This window comes from Leptinotarsa decemlineata, unplaced genomic scaffold, assembly GCF_025532065.1.
Source record: "Leptinotarsa decemlineata unplaced genomic scaffold, Ldec_3_MD MMD2_tig00002082_RagTag_RagTag, whole genome shotgun sequence".
Classification (NCBI taxonomy): domain Eukaryota; kingdom Metazoa; phylum Arthropoda; class Insecta; order Coleoptera; family Chrysomelidae; genus Leptinotarsa; species Leptinotarsa decemlineata.
Window position 1 is genome coordinate 4,914,803 of NW_027412573.1, and position 17,295 is coordinate 4,932,097.

A 17,295-nucleotide genomic window follows, 5' to 3' on the forward strand; every position below is an offset into this window, starting at 1 on the left:
CTTTTGGATCTGCCATAAGATAAAATCAGTGGTGCAAAGCTGAATCACGAATGTAGGTACTGCTAAACTTTTTTTTACTGCAGACTAGCGTGAGAATTTTTTGTTTTCTTGAATGAATAAATCCTCGAATTCTGTCAATCCTATAAATGACATCTGTTGGATGTAACGCTTAAAACTCCCTGAGTTTTTTCTTGTAAAGGATCTGCAGAAAAGTGTTTGGAGACATATAAGCAAAATACCTCATAGAGGTTAGTATTTCAGATGCTTTCCCTTTATCTCGCTGCAGGACCATGCTGAAATCAGTCGAGGAGGTCTCCTACCGACCGATTTTTAGGTATTATTTCTCATCACTGCAGGAAAGATCCGAACCAAGCAGCAGTGTGCTTGGAACTCGACCAAAAACACCACAGCCATCTTGATTTCAAACAGGTTAGAGCCTGGCTCCCTTACCCTTGCAACTGGAGTTTGTCAGAAGGACAATCGGGTCAAAAACTGATCATGGGATGGCGAAATGAATGTCCCCAAACATCAGTACCGCCCTTGACGGTGAACCTCTGCCTGGCTGGGGTGTTTAGATGAAGTCCCCCTCCATGTCCCCCTTTTAACGGGGGGCATGAAGGCCTAATTCGACAGAGTGTCTAGGCCACCTATATCGGCAGGGGTCATCTACAACGTAATCTATAGCTTCCCTAACTAACGGATCATCGTGGGTTTCTGCGCAATCAAAGACTTGCCGATTCCTCGACTGAGTGGACTGCTGAATGGAAGACAGCTGCAAATATTTGCGTATGACTTCATTCTGTACGAACCACGGAGCGTTTACAATCATCCGTTTCAACTTGTTTTGCAATTTATCCAGAATGGAGATATTAGATTGAGCCGCTTGTCCCCAGAAGCCTAAAGCATACATGTTGACAGGGTTAAACATCGTTTTGTAGATCATTAATTTGTTCTTTAGGTTCAGTTTGGATCGTCGATTGATCAAAGGGTACAGGCTTTTGATCCGACCCTCGATCTTTGCCTTCACGGTTGTGAAGTGCGGGTTCCAGGTGAGCCCACGGTCTATTAGAAGACCGATGTACCTTACCCGCACTTGCCGGTCGATCTCCCTTCCGGATATCCTCACTTTTTTAGCCGGAGAAGACATCGTTCTTCCCATGGTTATTGCCTGAGTCTTGTCTGGGTTCACTCGTATCATCCACTCGAGGTACCAGCGCTCGAGGTCGTCCAATGCATGTTGCATGTAGACGATCACGAGCTCTCGACCAATGGGAGACGAGAGGAGAGCCGTATAATCGGCGTAGAGAGATATCTTCACACGCTCGGACTTCGGATGGTCACTGGTGTAAAGAGAGTACAGCGTGCCGATTAATACCAACTCAGCCGCACTGCATATATGGAACCTTCGTCTAAAAAAGGATGGGTAACAACTCCATCCCAAGCAAAACCCCAAGCAAGAAAGAAATATCCCATGTACCAATACCAACAAAAATCCAAACGTGTCTGAAGACTGTATCGGGGAGGGATACATACGTATATAAAAATGAATTTATCTCTCGAACTAGTTATAGTATATATTGAATTTGATTATTTTCAAAATCATTTATGAAGGTATTATATTGACATAAACCATATTAGTGTGTCATAATATAAAGTTTGAGATTATGTTCCTTCCCGAAATACATTTCCATTGGAAAATTGGATTTTCCCAACATCATTATAGGTAGATATTGACGTTTATTCGGAAACACGTGATTCCTAATGGTGGGTTGGTATAATCTTCAAAATATGACCAGAGGCAAGCGTGGGAGTAGCTCTCAGTTGAAATCCTTATCGTCAATTTCCGTTCTATTCGGTTGTGGATAATATTTTAAAAGGGTTCATTGATTGATATGAAATTATGGTGGAAATGAATAACCGGAGTGGATTCAGCCAATAAGAACCGGTCGTGATGAATTTGAGTTAGTTTTTTTGGGATATGGTGCCTGTCACGGTTTTCTTCAGAACGCAGCCTCACATTCGAACGATAAGAGAATATTTTTGCATGATCATGATACCTCCAGGCTTCAAAAATCTGGAAGGAGAGTATGAGAGTATGATAAATGAAATATGTTAATGTTTGTAACCAACAAAAATTTGTTTGAAAATAGTTGACAATGTTTCATAGTGAATTTTACTTGTTCGGACTTCCATTGTCTAATATAATATGATTTGAAATTTCTGAACGAACAAATAAAATCAAAAATTAAAATGAATTGCTGGGAATAATGACTGAACCGATGAGTGAAATTATAATGAAATGAAAATGAGCAAATCACTGGAAATTGAACAAATGAAAATGAAATAAAAAAATTCCAAACCATGTTACTTTACGACGTTTCGATTGTCAGTATCTACAATCGTGTTCGGGTGATAACTTGACTATTCCTCCGAGAGATGACTACTTATAGGTAATTCGAACGTTTCCACCTATCTCTTCTTCCTTTTCTCCGCTTCACCGGTTCGTTGGACAACATATATGCGGGCAGCTTCTTTGAACTCCCTCTTGAACCAGTGTTCCTTCCTGTGAATGATCTCAACATTGGACCAATTTATGTTATGTTGATGTGTCCAAACATGCTATGCTAGCCCGATTTGCTGGTTTCTCCTCGCTGTGTGTTTATTTTCTGTTCAAAAATACAGTCAAACTCACAGAATAGACGGTAAAGGCAAAGCGCAGTCCGCGTTTGGTTGCCTGGTTTTCGTGAGGCTGCTACGGATGCCATTTCTGGATCTGAAGCCGGTTGGACCCAATTCTTCCCATCCTTTTCAACAGTCTTCTGATATAAGGAAGGGCAAGCACTGTTCTTTCAGAGTTGTTCTTGTTCATTGAAGGCTATTGCGTATTTTTTGTCTGTAATAAAATGATTCGACAAGTAATAGATAAATTAGAAATCGGCGAGAATATCAACTGATTTCATTTCATCCGTATCTATCATATACACGACATTATTGGGCTTTTGACTGATAGTATTGATTTTAGTAGGCTGCAAGAACTTATTCGTGGTGAAAAAGTTGATATTGGGATCTTCAACAAATTATAATGGATTACATTTGGATGATACATTCAAAACTGTATTAGTTTCTGTAGGTTGGTAAAAAAATCCAAAAAACATCATTTTCACCAAATGTTTTCACAGATATCTAGATGTATCCAAGACATTGGTTCATTTCTACAAACACTACATTGGATGTAGTCAATTGCTCCATGTGAATAACCACAGCACCTTCACTGCCATATTTATTAGCTCTAACAAGTTGATAGAAACTGAAAAAAAATCGTATCATAGAAGGTAATGAATCATTTAGGTCGGTAGCCGGACGGCTCGACGTGGGTGCTTTGTTCACTCTCTCAATCGACCGATGTGGGAGTCGGTGGTTCAAGCCGCAGACTGAACGATCGATTTTCACTTGCTATCGTCCAATCCGTGTTTGGAATCACACGTTAAAAGGTAAGACTTCGTTAGTCTTTAGCTCGCACAAGTTTCGACTTCTGAGGGTTGTCGTTTGTACGGGTGCGACAGCTGATTAACGGAAAAAAACATATTTTGACTTGCTTTTTTGTTTTTAACATTCCAACTCTCCGAATTCAGTGACTAATGACTCCATATTTAGATTTCTTTTCACCGAGATCAATTACAAAAAAATCTCATTTTTTTTCATTCTCAAAACTTGAGCTTTGTCTTTATATGAATTTGTGTCACTTCTAGTTCTGCCTGCTTTCAGTTTCTTCTTCTGTTTTTGATAGGCCGATGGATATGTAGGATCTCTACCAGTCACTTTACCGGTGACAATTAAGATCGGAAAGGAGGGTCATACATTCTCTTGGATGTTAGATTCGTAGGGTTTCTGGATTCTTTTTTGAAAATATAAGAATTTGGGGAGAATGTATGGTGGGCCCTGGATCACTGATCCGCGCATTACTTTATTCAGAATGATAGTTTCCTTCGTTTTTCATTCTGGTTTTTTGATTCTTTCTCATTCTCCACTATTTTTTTTCAATCTATTCAGTCTTCCGTCCTTCAGATCCAGTGTGAGTAATTAGTAGTTCGAATTCTTGTTTCGATTGGTTTATTTCATCTATTTCAACTCGAAAAAACCTAAGTCAGTGTACGGTTCACTTCAGTTCACGCATAGTATTTAGTAGTAAGATTGATGTTATGACCTTCAATTTCCGTGTTAATGAATTTTTTTCTGTGATTCTTCTACTGTCAATGCATACATTTTTCGGCTTTTTTCTTATAACTTACCTTATGTTACATTATATCAGTTCAGTTATTTTCAGACTAAAAATAGGTCACTTTATACCAAAACATCAACGATGTTTATGCATTTATAGAGTAATACACATTCTTACGAAAGCATTGAAGGGCCACACAAAAATATTTTTTTCTGAGATACAAGTCAGAATTCATACTTGCAAGTCAGAATTCTGTGATACAAGTCAGAATTCTGACTTTCAAGTCAGAATTCTGAGATACAAGTGAGAATTCTGACTTGCAAGTCATAATTCTGAGATTCAAGTCAGAATTCTGACTTGCAACTTAAGATTCTGAGATGAAAGTCAGAATTATACAAAAAGGGCCACACAAAAATATTTTTTTCGATTTGTATAATTCTGACTTTCTCAGAATTTTGAGTTGCAAGTCACAATTCTGACTTGAATCTCAGAATTCTGACTTGAATCTGAGATTCAAGCGTTGAAGAGCCACACAAAAATATTTTTTTCGATTTGTATAATTCTGACTTTCATCTCAGAATTCTGAGTTGCAAGTCACAATTCTGACTTGAATCTGAGATTCCAGCGTTGAAGAGCCACACAAAAATATTTTTTTCGATTTATATAATTCTGACTTTCATCTCAGAATTCTGAGTTGCAAGTCAGAATTCTGACTTGCAAGTCAGAATTCTGAGATACAAGTAAGTATTTTAAGATACAAGTCAGAATTCTGAGATTCAAGTCAGAATTCTGACTTGCAACTCAGAATTCTGAGAAAGTCAGAATTATACAAATCGAAAAAAATATTTTTGTGTGGCCCTTTTTGTATAATTCTGACTTTCATCTCAGGATCTTAAGTTGGAAGTCAGAATTCTGACTTGAATCTCAGAATTATGACTTGCAAGTCAGAATTCTGACTTGTATCTCAGAATTCTGACTTGAAAGTCAGAATTCTGACTTGTATCACAGAATTCTGACTTGCAAGTATGAATTCTGACTTGTATCTCAGAAAAAAATATTTTTGTGTCGCCCTTCAATGCTTTCGTACTTTCGTACATTCTCAGTATCTTCAAAGCACAAAAACTTCAACCATTTTCATTGAGCAGTATAATACTGGATGCCTTTATAGAGTAATACACATTCTCAATCTCTTCAAAGTACAAAATTTTCGAATATTTGTTTTAAAATCTGTTTTTCCGTTAATCAGCTGTCGCCCCCATATGAACGACAACTCTCAGAAGTTGAGAAACTTGTGCGAGCTGAGGACTAGCGAGGTCTTACCTTTCAATGTGTGATTCCTAACACTTATGACATTTCATCAATTCGAAAAAATTCGATGATTTTGATATTAAATATTTCTGGAGTTTTTTCTCAAAACCAAACTTTTATTTTAACACTTCGACACGTGTTTCGATCACCAAATGATCACCTCCATGGGATTGTACTTTCAGATGTTTGTAGTGTTCATTTCATATTGAGTTTATTTTATTTAGTAGTTTTTATTTATACAAAATTGTGAATCATAAATGTAGATTTTTTTTATTTTTCAGAAGTTTTCAGATGTTTATTTTATTCAGTGACTTTTTCTGTCCTAATTTATTTTAGTGTTTAATTCAAACAAAAACAGTGAAACATTAACTTCATTATATTTGATATCTGGATTCTAATATTTTTCAATCATATTGTTTTTAATTATCATAATTGTTCTATTTTGTTATTGTTCTGTAATTTACCCACATACAGGGTTTCTTCCTCAGTGGAAGTATCTGTTCATTCATCAAGGTATATTGTACTCCATATACTTCATTTTATATTTATGTATTATAATTTAACGATGAATGAATTATTATTATTATTATTATTATAAGATTGAAATATTTGATCTTCCTCTTGAAGATGATCACTTGGAGATCGAAACACGTGTCAAGGTGTTGAAATAATGGTTTTATTTTATTCACCATTGATATAACGATCCTGAGCAATCAGAATTACCTCATATATTCTGTATAAAAAAAATGAAAACGCAGAAAAACATTTTGAATTTTTTCCTCGGTTCGATGTTATCGGATTAAAAAATGATTTAGAGCTATTTTTGTCATTCAATTCAGTCGCTTGCCAACGAAAAACCACACAAATCTCTTGCTGAACCAATTTTCTGAAAGTCCTTGCCAAAACCATGGCGAAACGAGTGAATAATGATTCTCAGATGAAAAAATCTGGTCGCAACGAGCAATCTTGCCAAATGACGATTGAAAGCAGCAAAAAGGTATTCATTATTCCAAAATTATACATTTGGTGGTCCTGAGAGATAATTAGTATATAAAAATAGACAAATATAAGTGCGAGGGGAAACAATAAATAATAGGAGTCTCACGAAAGTTCGACCTTGGCTCTTATTTTATATTCAATACCAAAGACTAGACAGATTATTCTCTCATGAAGATACGATACTGTGGTATTTTTTTCAGAGAAGTTATTCATTATAATGTTGAAATATCCCGTAATTGTATTCAAATAGTTATCAGAAACATGTTTCGCTATTAATGAATGAATAAGTATATGAAGATAAAAATAATGGGTACTCAGTCAGCTGTACTGAGCTTTCGATAATGTTGATTGTCTTTATCAAGGCTACAATATAAAAAGTTCATGCTCAGTTACCTAATGTATAATATAAATGTTGAGAACTTATGTAAAATGAGTTGTAACGGCGAAATGAATGAAATTTGAAAAATTATCTACCATTTAATTTGAATGATGACATACACTAAAAAAATGAACTTTAAATGTTCAAGCCAGTCTCGGATATACCTACACAGTAGGTTGAATGGACTTATCAGAAAACAACTACTTCACTGGCTAATACCACGAACGACGTTGGATTATATCCGACAGGCGTCAGTGCAGGAATCTTCACAGAAAATTTCCTGCATATGCAATTGGCAATACAACTGAAAGAGTCGACCTTCAAATTTGGAACTAGCACACTTGCAGACCGGTTTTGGACTCCTTAGCCACTCGTCAGTGCAAGATAGTGGCCGTCAGTTTTTTGCATTTGTTTGTCTGCATTTTATTATTATTATCGTTATACATATCCTCCTACCGAACTGAAACGTCTGTCTGTCTGTTGATATGTTCATAGTTGTAATTGTTGATTTTATCATTGTGTAGAATTGTTAAAAAATGTATATTGAATAATGAAAAAATTTGCAAGAAATGAGAATGAGGAATGTTTAGAAAATGTTTTCGAAACAACTCCAAATTATCATTTTTCAATATCAGTTGTTGGGAAGAAAAATTTTTGGGCTTTGTATTTTTCTATCTCCACACAAAAAAATGTGGAAACGACTTTCACATAAACATTGACTTGAGAGAAAATTACTGTCGATAGAACTACTCTCACATGAACATTGAATTATCTGTTGAAATCTGTTGAAATGTGTTTTTCTTCAACCTGGTATCACCCTCCACTCAAAAGTCTAAACTTGTGTGAGCTGAGGATTAACGAGATCTTACCTTCAAATGTAAGATCCCTTTCAATGTCCTGATTCGATTCCATAACGAATGCTAGCAATACAAACTGAATAGGTGAGAGTTATTTCCGTTTAACTCAATGTTTATATAAAAGTTTTCGTCCCAAAATTTTTTTTCCCGTGATATTCAACGCTAATGTGGAAGAGGTTTTCCTTTCAGATTGTATCCAAAGATAACTTTCATGGTGGACAGAGCCGAAAAGCTTCTTTTTTTGAGTGAAAAGAAAAAGGTGAATTCGAATGATGATGAAAGTAATCGACGATCTTGCGAGATTCAGAGATTAATCAAAAGTCACCATTTTAGTACTGCTTGATCAAAGTAAAACTTTTTATTTAGTTAATTTTGATTTACTCATCAGCAAGCTCAAGTTCGCAGGATTCGCTGACATTTCTCTTAAATGAATGACCAGCTATCTCGCAAACCGATCACAGAGGGTCAAACTGGATGATTACTCGAATTCATCCCTAAAATAAACAATATCAGGTGTACCGCAGGGAAGTATTTAAGGACCTTTGATGTTTCCAGTATTTATATTTTTGATTACTCCACTTTCCAATCACATTGTCAAGTATATCTATACGCATATGATATACAGTTATATTTGTCTTATCATAACACCGATACAAAAAGTTGCGTGGCCAATATAAACACAGATTTGCACAAAACAATCCTATACTTGGAGAATCATGTACTGAAAATCAATCCAAATAAGATTTGGCCTTATGCATAGGGTCTCAAAGAAAAATTGTAGAAACTCAGTGCAACTTTAGGCTCACTCTCGATAACGCAGACATTGACTGGATAAACAGTGCTAAAAATCTTGGCGTAACCATAGATAGCTCTTTGTCTTTTCATGAACATGTGACGAACATTTTCGAAGTATCATTTTTCATACTCAAATCGCTATATAAATTCAAGTATCAGTTATCAGAAGAAATGAAACTCAGGTTAGTTAAAACTCTTATTTACCCCCTTATCGATCATTGTTGTTCGGTGTATTACAATTTTTGCCGCAATATAACAACAAAAAGTTACAACATATACAAAATGCTTGCATGCGATTCGTATGCTGTATACCATATGGTGAACATATCACACCATTTTTGTTTGAAATGTAGGAGCTGAATGTGAGATACAGAGTCCAATATTTGATAAAAATGTTTTTGATTGAGTTGCTTCAAACTAAAACAGCTGCTTATCTATACAGTGTGTCCAAGATAAGGATCCTAAGCATGGGAATCTCAGTACCTGTTGGAGATACAGCTTAGGTTAAATTAGGAAAAACTTGTGTTCTTTAAAGCTTATTTACATGCCGTTTAGAAACTTGAAGAATTTTCATGGCCTGCTGAGATATTTGGGAAAAACGAGAATTTGACAATATCAATTTTATTTTTTTCTGACTTTATTTGAAAAGATATCAAAAAACGAATAACACTTTTTCATTGACACTTTTAAGGTACTACACGATGCTATTTTTAGATTTTATATCCGACGTTTCGTTTTCAAGAAACCATCATCAACTTTATTTTTTTATATGACACGAAACAAAAGTACACCCCGTATCTGATTCCATTTTTTATTACGGATTCAACGATGTATCACATGCCATTGTTTTCTTTTTAGTTTAAAGGAAAATTACATTTTTTCAATTTTTAAAAAAATCTTTAAGTAGGCGTTGCAAACAAATGCTTTGACGTAAATACCTGTCACCAAGCCTGTCAAATATTATTTAATTACACGATAAAATAGTAATTGTCGTTGTTGTTAGCCTGTTTGTCGAGTTGTTGTTTTTAGAGTTATTGTTACTGTTGTCGTTATTATTGTTTATTGTTGAATAGATAATATTGTGTTATTATCGTCGAATATGCCGGGTGAGCATTATAGCCATGAAGAAAAGTTTGACATGCTAACGTGCTACATTTTGTGCCACAAAAATACTGTAAATACAGCAGCAATGTATCTTAATACATATCCAGAAAGAAAGCAGCCATGTAAGTCCATTTTCTTAGAGCTGGCTCGAAATTTAAAAGAATATGGTTCATTTAAAAAGCCTGTTTTATCTCGAAAAAAGGAATCTTCAGAAGAAGCCCAAAATAATGTTTTGCAAGCAGTTGTTGAGAACCCTGAAATATCAACTAGGCAAATCGAAAATAATGTAGGAGTAGCCAAATCCACAGCTCAATTTATTTTGCGTAAAAATAGATATCACCCCTATAAATTTAGGATTTGCCAAGGACTTAAACCAGGGGATTTCGAACGGCGCCGAAATTTTTGCGAATGGTATACACGCGCGTGTGAAGAAGATTATAATTTCCCTTCAAAAATAACATGGTCCGACGAAAGTATGGTCACTAATAATGGTATCTTCAACCGCCGCAATACGCATTACTGGGCTCAGCAAAATCCGCGTGTTAAGAAAATATCAAGACATCAAAAACGTTTTGGGTTTAATATGTGGTGTGCAATTTTAGGAACTAAAATACTGGGTCCGTTTTTTTACTATAATTCTTTGACCGCCGAACGATACCATCATTTATTGCAAAACTATGTAGAAGACTATTTAGATAATTTACCTCTGGCACAAGTCAATAACTGTTGGTTTCAACAAGACGGTGCTCCTGCACATAATTCTAGACAAGTTCGAGAGTATCTTTCGCAGCGATTTCCTGGAAGGTGGATTGGAACCTTTAGTGAAGTGTCTTGGCCAGCGCGATCCCCTGACTCAACTCCTCTGGACTTCTTCATATGGGGTTTTGTTAAAAACCGGGTTTACCAACATTCTTTTGAAACTGAACAGCAGTTACGAGAATGTGTAACTGTCGCATTTAACAGTATTACACCAGAGATGTTGCGTGATGTTTTAAGTTCTACAGTTAGAAGATCATACTTATGTTTGGAAAATAACGGAAACCTGTTTGAACACCTCCTTTGAATTAAATAAAAAATGCGTTAATTTCTTTGTTGTTTTTCATTACTTTAAAAAACTCATTATTAACCTACTTAAAAATACATTTTAAAAATAGAAAAAATGCAATTTTCCCTAAAAAGAAAACAATGGCATGTGTTACATCGTTGAATTCGTAATAAAAAATGGAATCAGATACAGGGTGTACTTTTTTAGGGCTATTTAAAAAAATAAAGTTGATGATGGTTTTTTGAAAACGAAACGTCGGATATAAAAACTAAAAATACCATCGTGTAGTACCTTGAAAGTGCCAATGAAAAAGTGTTATTCGTTTTTTGATATCTTTTCAAATAAAGTCAGAAAAAAATAAAATTGATATTGTCAAATTCTCGTTTTTCCCAAATATCTCAGCAGGCCATGAAAATTCTTCAAGTTTTTAAACGGCATGTAAATAAGCTTTGAAGAACACAACTTTTTCCTAATTTAACCTAAGCTGTATGTCCAACAGGTACTGAGATTCCCATGCTTAGGATCCTTATCTTGGACACACTGTATAGTTCATTAAGCAGACATTCTGACATGCATATGGTCAATTTGAGACGTAACTCATTCAACATACTTCTGCGCCGTACTTCCAAATTTCACGGATGTTTCTCTTATGTAGCTCCTTCTCATCTGGATGAAATTTTACCCCTTTTAAATCGCAATATTCATCAATTCAAGAAAGAAATAAAGTCACAGATGCTTACTGTTCAGTGCTAATTTAAAAAATTTAAAATTCAATGGGAGTGCAATAGAATTATTAAATCGACCAAAATAATGTTAAGAATATTAAAAGTTATTAGCAAATATATGATCTATAATTTTTTTCTCTTCTCTATCATCGTTATGATAGTGGATGAGTATATTTATAATTATTTACTCACACTCACTGTTTAATTTTTGGGAGGAGTGGAAGATAGCCTTTGGCTAACCCTTTTCCTTTTATTCATAATAAACAATATTATCATTTTTATTATTATTATTTGAGAAACTTTTCAGGAATATGATTCTGCTGAAAACTTTTCGAATGAGATATTTTGAAGTTTGAATTTTCCATACATGCTGGGTAGAGTTTAGTTATTTGTAGCGACGATAGTATTTCCATCACAGACCGGAAAATATTGAAATGTATAACTTTTTTGAAGAAATTTGAAAATGTTGGCTACAACGCCCGATTTTGGGAGTCTATTTATTAATAACGCTGACTAACTTTTTCAATGTAGTTGGCGAATTTTCATTCCATTATTTCCTTTTCAATACATTCACTTCGGTAGTTATTGATCTGATTTCGAAAGGAATGCATCAATTGACAAATAAACCAAAAAAAATCGAACAAATTTCTTTTATTATTTTGAAAATTTTTCAAGAATTTTGAAATTCATAATAGCTCAAAAACTACTGCAATTTGAATATCAATAACTATGACTCGATCAATTACAAAACGGGATTTTCTACAATTTTCTTCAATGATATATTTTTTTACATCTGGCAAAAAGTCTGACCTAATAATTTCCAGAAAGTCAGCCTCGCATATCCCAGCTGGTCTCTCTACGATAAAGAAAAAATCCAGATCGTGAACTGTTCACAACCCGAACCACCGCTCCGGTTTTTTCGAAAAGAGCTTTCCCGCCCGGCGAATCGAATCAAGAGTGCGTGCGACAGTCTAAAAGCGTGACAATCAAGGGTCGCGTCGCGGCAGGCGATGAGATCGAGGCGCGGAGAGAAACTGCCGTAGTTTGACGCGTCCTCCGGCCGGCGAATCGTCTATTCGCGGGCCGCGCGCATTGATCGGACCTGCAACTGCAGTTTGCACCTGATACGGAGCTTCGAAGTCCTTTGAGAGGCCGTTCAGAGAGGCGTCTTGAGGGTTCCTTGGTAGTTGAAGGGATTGCAGAAGGATGGCTTTGCTTAATAAAATACTGAATTTGCGAAATGTACAACGAATACTTAGATCAAAATACTGAACGGCAGTAATTTTTTTGTGAAGTACATTCTGGTTTTTTGTCGGCCTGATCACAAAAACGACTCATAAAAATAGTAGGTATGATGGGCATATATGATTTTTGTCTCATACATATACATTATACATACAGTGCATTTCTTTAATGCCACCCCCTCTTTTATTTTTTGAACGGGTCGAATAAAAAATACTGCATGAATTCTTCATTTTGAAGTGAAATTGACAGATGAAACTTTCAAGATGGCGACTGGACGCCATCTGGGAAAAAAATTAAATAGAAAGGGGGGCCTTATCACACATCATTTTGAAGTTTCTGACGAATACTTCACAAAACTAGAATATGAAGTCGATATCTTCCCTACTACGAAATGGCGAAACATTTAATAATTTCCCGAAAAACACATTAATATCGATATTTCTAGAAATATTCCTTTTTATCTGCCATATGGCAATTCCAACAACCCGATAAGGTTTGTTGAGTTATTTTTTGTTTATAAAAACTACAAAAAATGTCAGTACGACAATGAACATCATTGTTCTCATTTACTTTTCGGTTTTACTAGTAGAAAGGTACCACGTCAACAATTTCTACAATGGTCAATTCTCGTCCATTGGAAAAAAAAATTGAATCGATTTTTTATTTACGGTGCAACGCGTAACTTCCACGAGACCGAAACGATTTTCAATGAACGTTTTCCGAATCGTCCTATCTGTGGAAAATATTCGAGGAAACTACCGGTAGGTAGTGTACATAACAAAAAGCCCCCAGGTCATCATCCATTTCGGATGAACAGCCAGTGCAAATAATTGGTGATATGGTAGTTAATCCTGAACAGTCTACTTATTCCGTCGTGAATGTTTGTGAGGTGTCTCCTTCTACTGTGTGGAGACTTTTGAAGAGGAATAAGTATCGTCCATACAAAATTGTAATGATACATGATGCGAAATCATGACAGAAACCATTACAAGACTTCCTACCTATCTCCACAATATTTGTTTCAGTATTCGTCACTTCTTTATACGGCAATGTACACAGACAAAATTGCCAACCCTCACGTTTTCCGGGAAATACATACCCAATATTCAGAAAAAATTAACGTTTCGGCAGGATGATTGGAAAATCATGTTGTAAGACCTCTATTTATTGATCAAAATTCAACAGGGGAACTGTATTTCAATATGCTGGAAACTTCTGTTGACCCTCTCATCTCTGAAATCGTCGAAGCGAATCCTAATGAATTCGATATGTATATTGTATTCCAACAAGATGGAGCACCACCATATTACTCTAGACAAGTAATAAATTATTTGGATACTACTTTTTCCGGTCGTTGGATTGGCAGTTGAGGTCCTACAGAATGGCCAGCCCGCTCGCCAGATTTGACACCTTTGGACTTTTTTTATGAGGCTATCCGAACCAAAGGTGAACTGAACTGAACCTGCTTCAATATTGGATATACGGCAGATAATAATAAATATTTGTAGATATATTGACGTTACTGAGTTCGAAAATGTTCGGCGTAAAATATCGGATAGGATGTTCATATGTCAGGAAGTTCAAGACAACCATTGCGAGCATTTTCTGAACTGACCTCAAGCTCATTACCTCATTTTATAGATGTGTCACAAGAGCCCTCTTTCATTCAATATTTTTCCAGAAGGCGCCCAGTCGCCATTTCGAAAATTTCATCTGTCAATTTCACTTCAAAATAAAGTATTCATGCATGAATTCCATTATCTCAAATTCCAATTTTTTTAGTTGACTCGTTCAAAAAATGAAAGGGGGGGACATTAAAGAAATGCCCTGTATACTTATTTGAATGAAAATTTTACATTAACTGTACATCTTCTATGAGACCATAACTTGTGGAGTGAATTATCTGTCAATCCATTGAATATCTCCATTCAATAATGAAGTTATCACAAAATAATTGAAACTTGTTAAACTGTCCATACATTTTTAGAACCCCTAACATGAAAAATAATAACCCTACCTTCCACTTGGGTTGATCCCGTACATAAAGCGAATACCAGCGAGTGGTACCACAGCTGCCTGAACCTCTGTGTATGTTTTTTTTTGGCGAGTGCAATTGGCTTGGGATATGGGAAATGAGCCAACCAGCCATTGGATGCCTGCTTCCACGTAGCCCCGCTGGATACGGGAATGACAGAATCACTTGTGGTTTCATTATTCCCCAGATGAATGGCATCCCAACGATGGCTTAATCCTAAGGTCTGTGTATCCGTGCCGAGAGGATGAATGACACTGAGCTTATCAGCAGTCTCTACGGAACCTTCGAGATACCGGGCGCCTCTTGTAGCATCGCCTTGTCACGGTAATGCGTGGATCTGCCGTGATTGATCTCCTCTCCTTAGCTACTCGTGGGACTTTTATGGACAGAGTAAACTTGAAAATTCTTTCTGACGCTCCCTGTAAATTTAGATCAGGAGCGAGTCTACAAAGGACATGGATATCGAGCTTACGATTCCAACTGACCTTCCTGTAAATTTAGATCAGGAGCGAGAGCTTCTCAACCCTTCAACTCCTGATCCAATAACTGAACCTAAAAAAGGTTTAGTGGTGCAGCCAGGAAACGACTGAGTCGTCTCCTCAAAAGCGGGGTACCTTATGAAACCGCCTTGCATTAATTTCCTGAGCGGCGTACACAGAATTTGTATCAGGTGGAGAAAAAACCCCCATGAGCAGGTTAGCAAACATTTGCGCCCAATCGATGATTCACCAAAACCATACGCGAAAAATGCACGGTTGATTCTAAGGCATCGACAGGTGTAGCTGACGTGCAAAAACCCTCATTTGAGAACGTTATCGCGGGTATCAAGGTGGTAATCTTGCACCTTGACTATCCGACTATCTCATTAACGACGAAACAGCAGAGCATATACTTTGTGCCTACCCCGCTAGAGACCGAATTACGGCTTCGTTAAGAAGCTGGGATTATTTGGTCGAGTGTGAATAGGTGTGCGCCACAATAAACCCTTGCGGGTTGTGGAGAGGGTCGAATAGATCCACTCACTTTGGACCTGACTTTACCTAACCTGAATACCAGCGAGTAGAAGCCTATGTAAGAAACGATAATGATGACTATGGCACCCCCGGAAACAAGAGACATAAAGCCACCCTTTTGTTTTATATGGATAATATCAAATTTGTCGTTTTCAAAAAACACACTCGGATGTGAGATTTTCACTTGAAAGTTCACAAAACCGCGAAACGTGTTTTCTAGCGTCACAATACTGTGGAAGAGTATACTCATGCTATCGATATAAAATTCGAAATTGACAAATGTGCCTATTCTACTTCGAATTGCAGAAAAAACGGCTTCATTTGGAAATGACAAAAATGTTCTCCTAACGTACCGGATCACATCTCCGCCATTTGCCAAAATGGTTGTCCCATCCACCGTATTCTTCGGACTTAGCCCCTTGCGACTTATTTTTGTTACGAAACTTGAAAAAGTCACTCGCCAAGCAGAAATTTGGGGCGAATGAACAGGTTATCGCTGCCATGGAGGCGTACTTTGCAGACCTTCATAAAACGTATTTTTCAGACGGGTCAAAGGAGTTGGAGCATCGCTGGGTCAAGTGTATCTAGCTAATAGGAGATTGTGTTGAAAAATGAATCGTCACTTTTCCAAAATTTTCGCTTTCTTTTTTATAGACTGAATACTTATTGGACCGCCCTCGTATTTTCCTTTGCATGTTTACAAACAATAATAATTGTTGAGTGTGAAGAGTACAAATATTTTTCTAGGATCCACTGTATCACTTTAGGAATGGTCTTCGAAATAGATCCGAATGTTGAAGAAAACTATAATTATTTTCAGCAGGTTTTTCCTTTATAGGAACTCTACCAAAGAATGTCCCAAGCGAAAATATTTTTCAAATCGTAAATGAATGTTGAAGAACGGAAGTCAAACATTGTACTGAAAATAGCGAACTATCGTAATCTATACCAGACTGTAAGGTCAAAGTGATATGATAGCGCGGTTTGTATTTCTATTGTACATGGTTATTCACATAAAATAGCCTCGAGAAGATTTATTTATATTATACTGATCAGAGAAGTTAGGAAAGTAGTGACGCGTTGAATATATTTTCATTTTCACCAGTCACGTTTTCGCAACTCAGTTCAACCGTAAAATATTCATACCCGACAAATTTTGAAAACATGTTGAATATTTTTCAACAATGAATAAATAACCCAGCTTGAAAGTCATCGGATTTTTGAACTCTCTCACCAACGTCATCGTATTCAAATTCTTGTGGTTGACATTTGAAATTGGACCACAACATATCAATATATTTATTGAAATTCTCCTTTTATCTCAGTATGATATATTTGAACTTTGGCAGAATTTTGGCAGCTCAATTGTGGAGGATAGAATGTTTCTTGCTGTTTTTCTAGGATGTTAACGTTCAAAAATCTGGAAAATGAGTAAAGCTGAGTTAATGAAGAATCAGCTGACCTGTAATATAGAGTAAAGTGGAAAGTTCACCTTACAAAAGGAGGGAGAGGAAAAAGTTTATGATTTACGAAATGAGCCGTGAGAATCACGATGGAAAGTGTGTTGGTCA

General features: G+C 36.2%; 1 protein-coding gene across 1 annotated transcript in view; it reads right to left on the bottom strand.

Moving 5' to 3' along the window:
* Octbeta2R (Octopamine beta2 receptor) overlaps positions 1–12,476 on the bottom strand; it is a 301,658-nt gene extending 289,182 nt beyond the window's left edge. Inside the window, exon 1 of the mRNA XM_074176875.1 lies at positions 12,242–12,476. The gene's annotated coding sequence lies outside the window, so the exon portion shown is untranslated. The remainder of the gene's footprint in view (positions 1–12,241) is intronic.
* Positions 12,477–17,295: the final 4,819 nt, after the last annotated feature.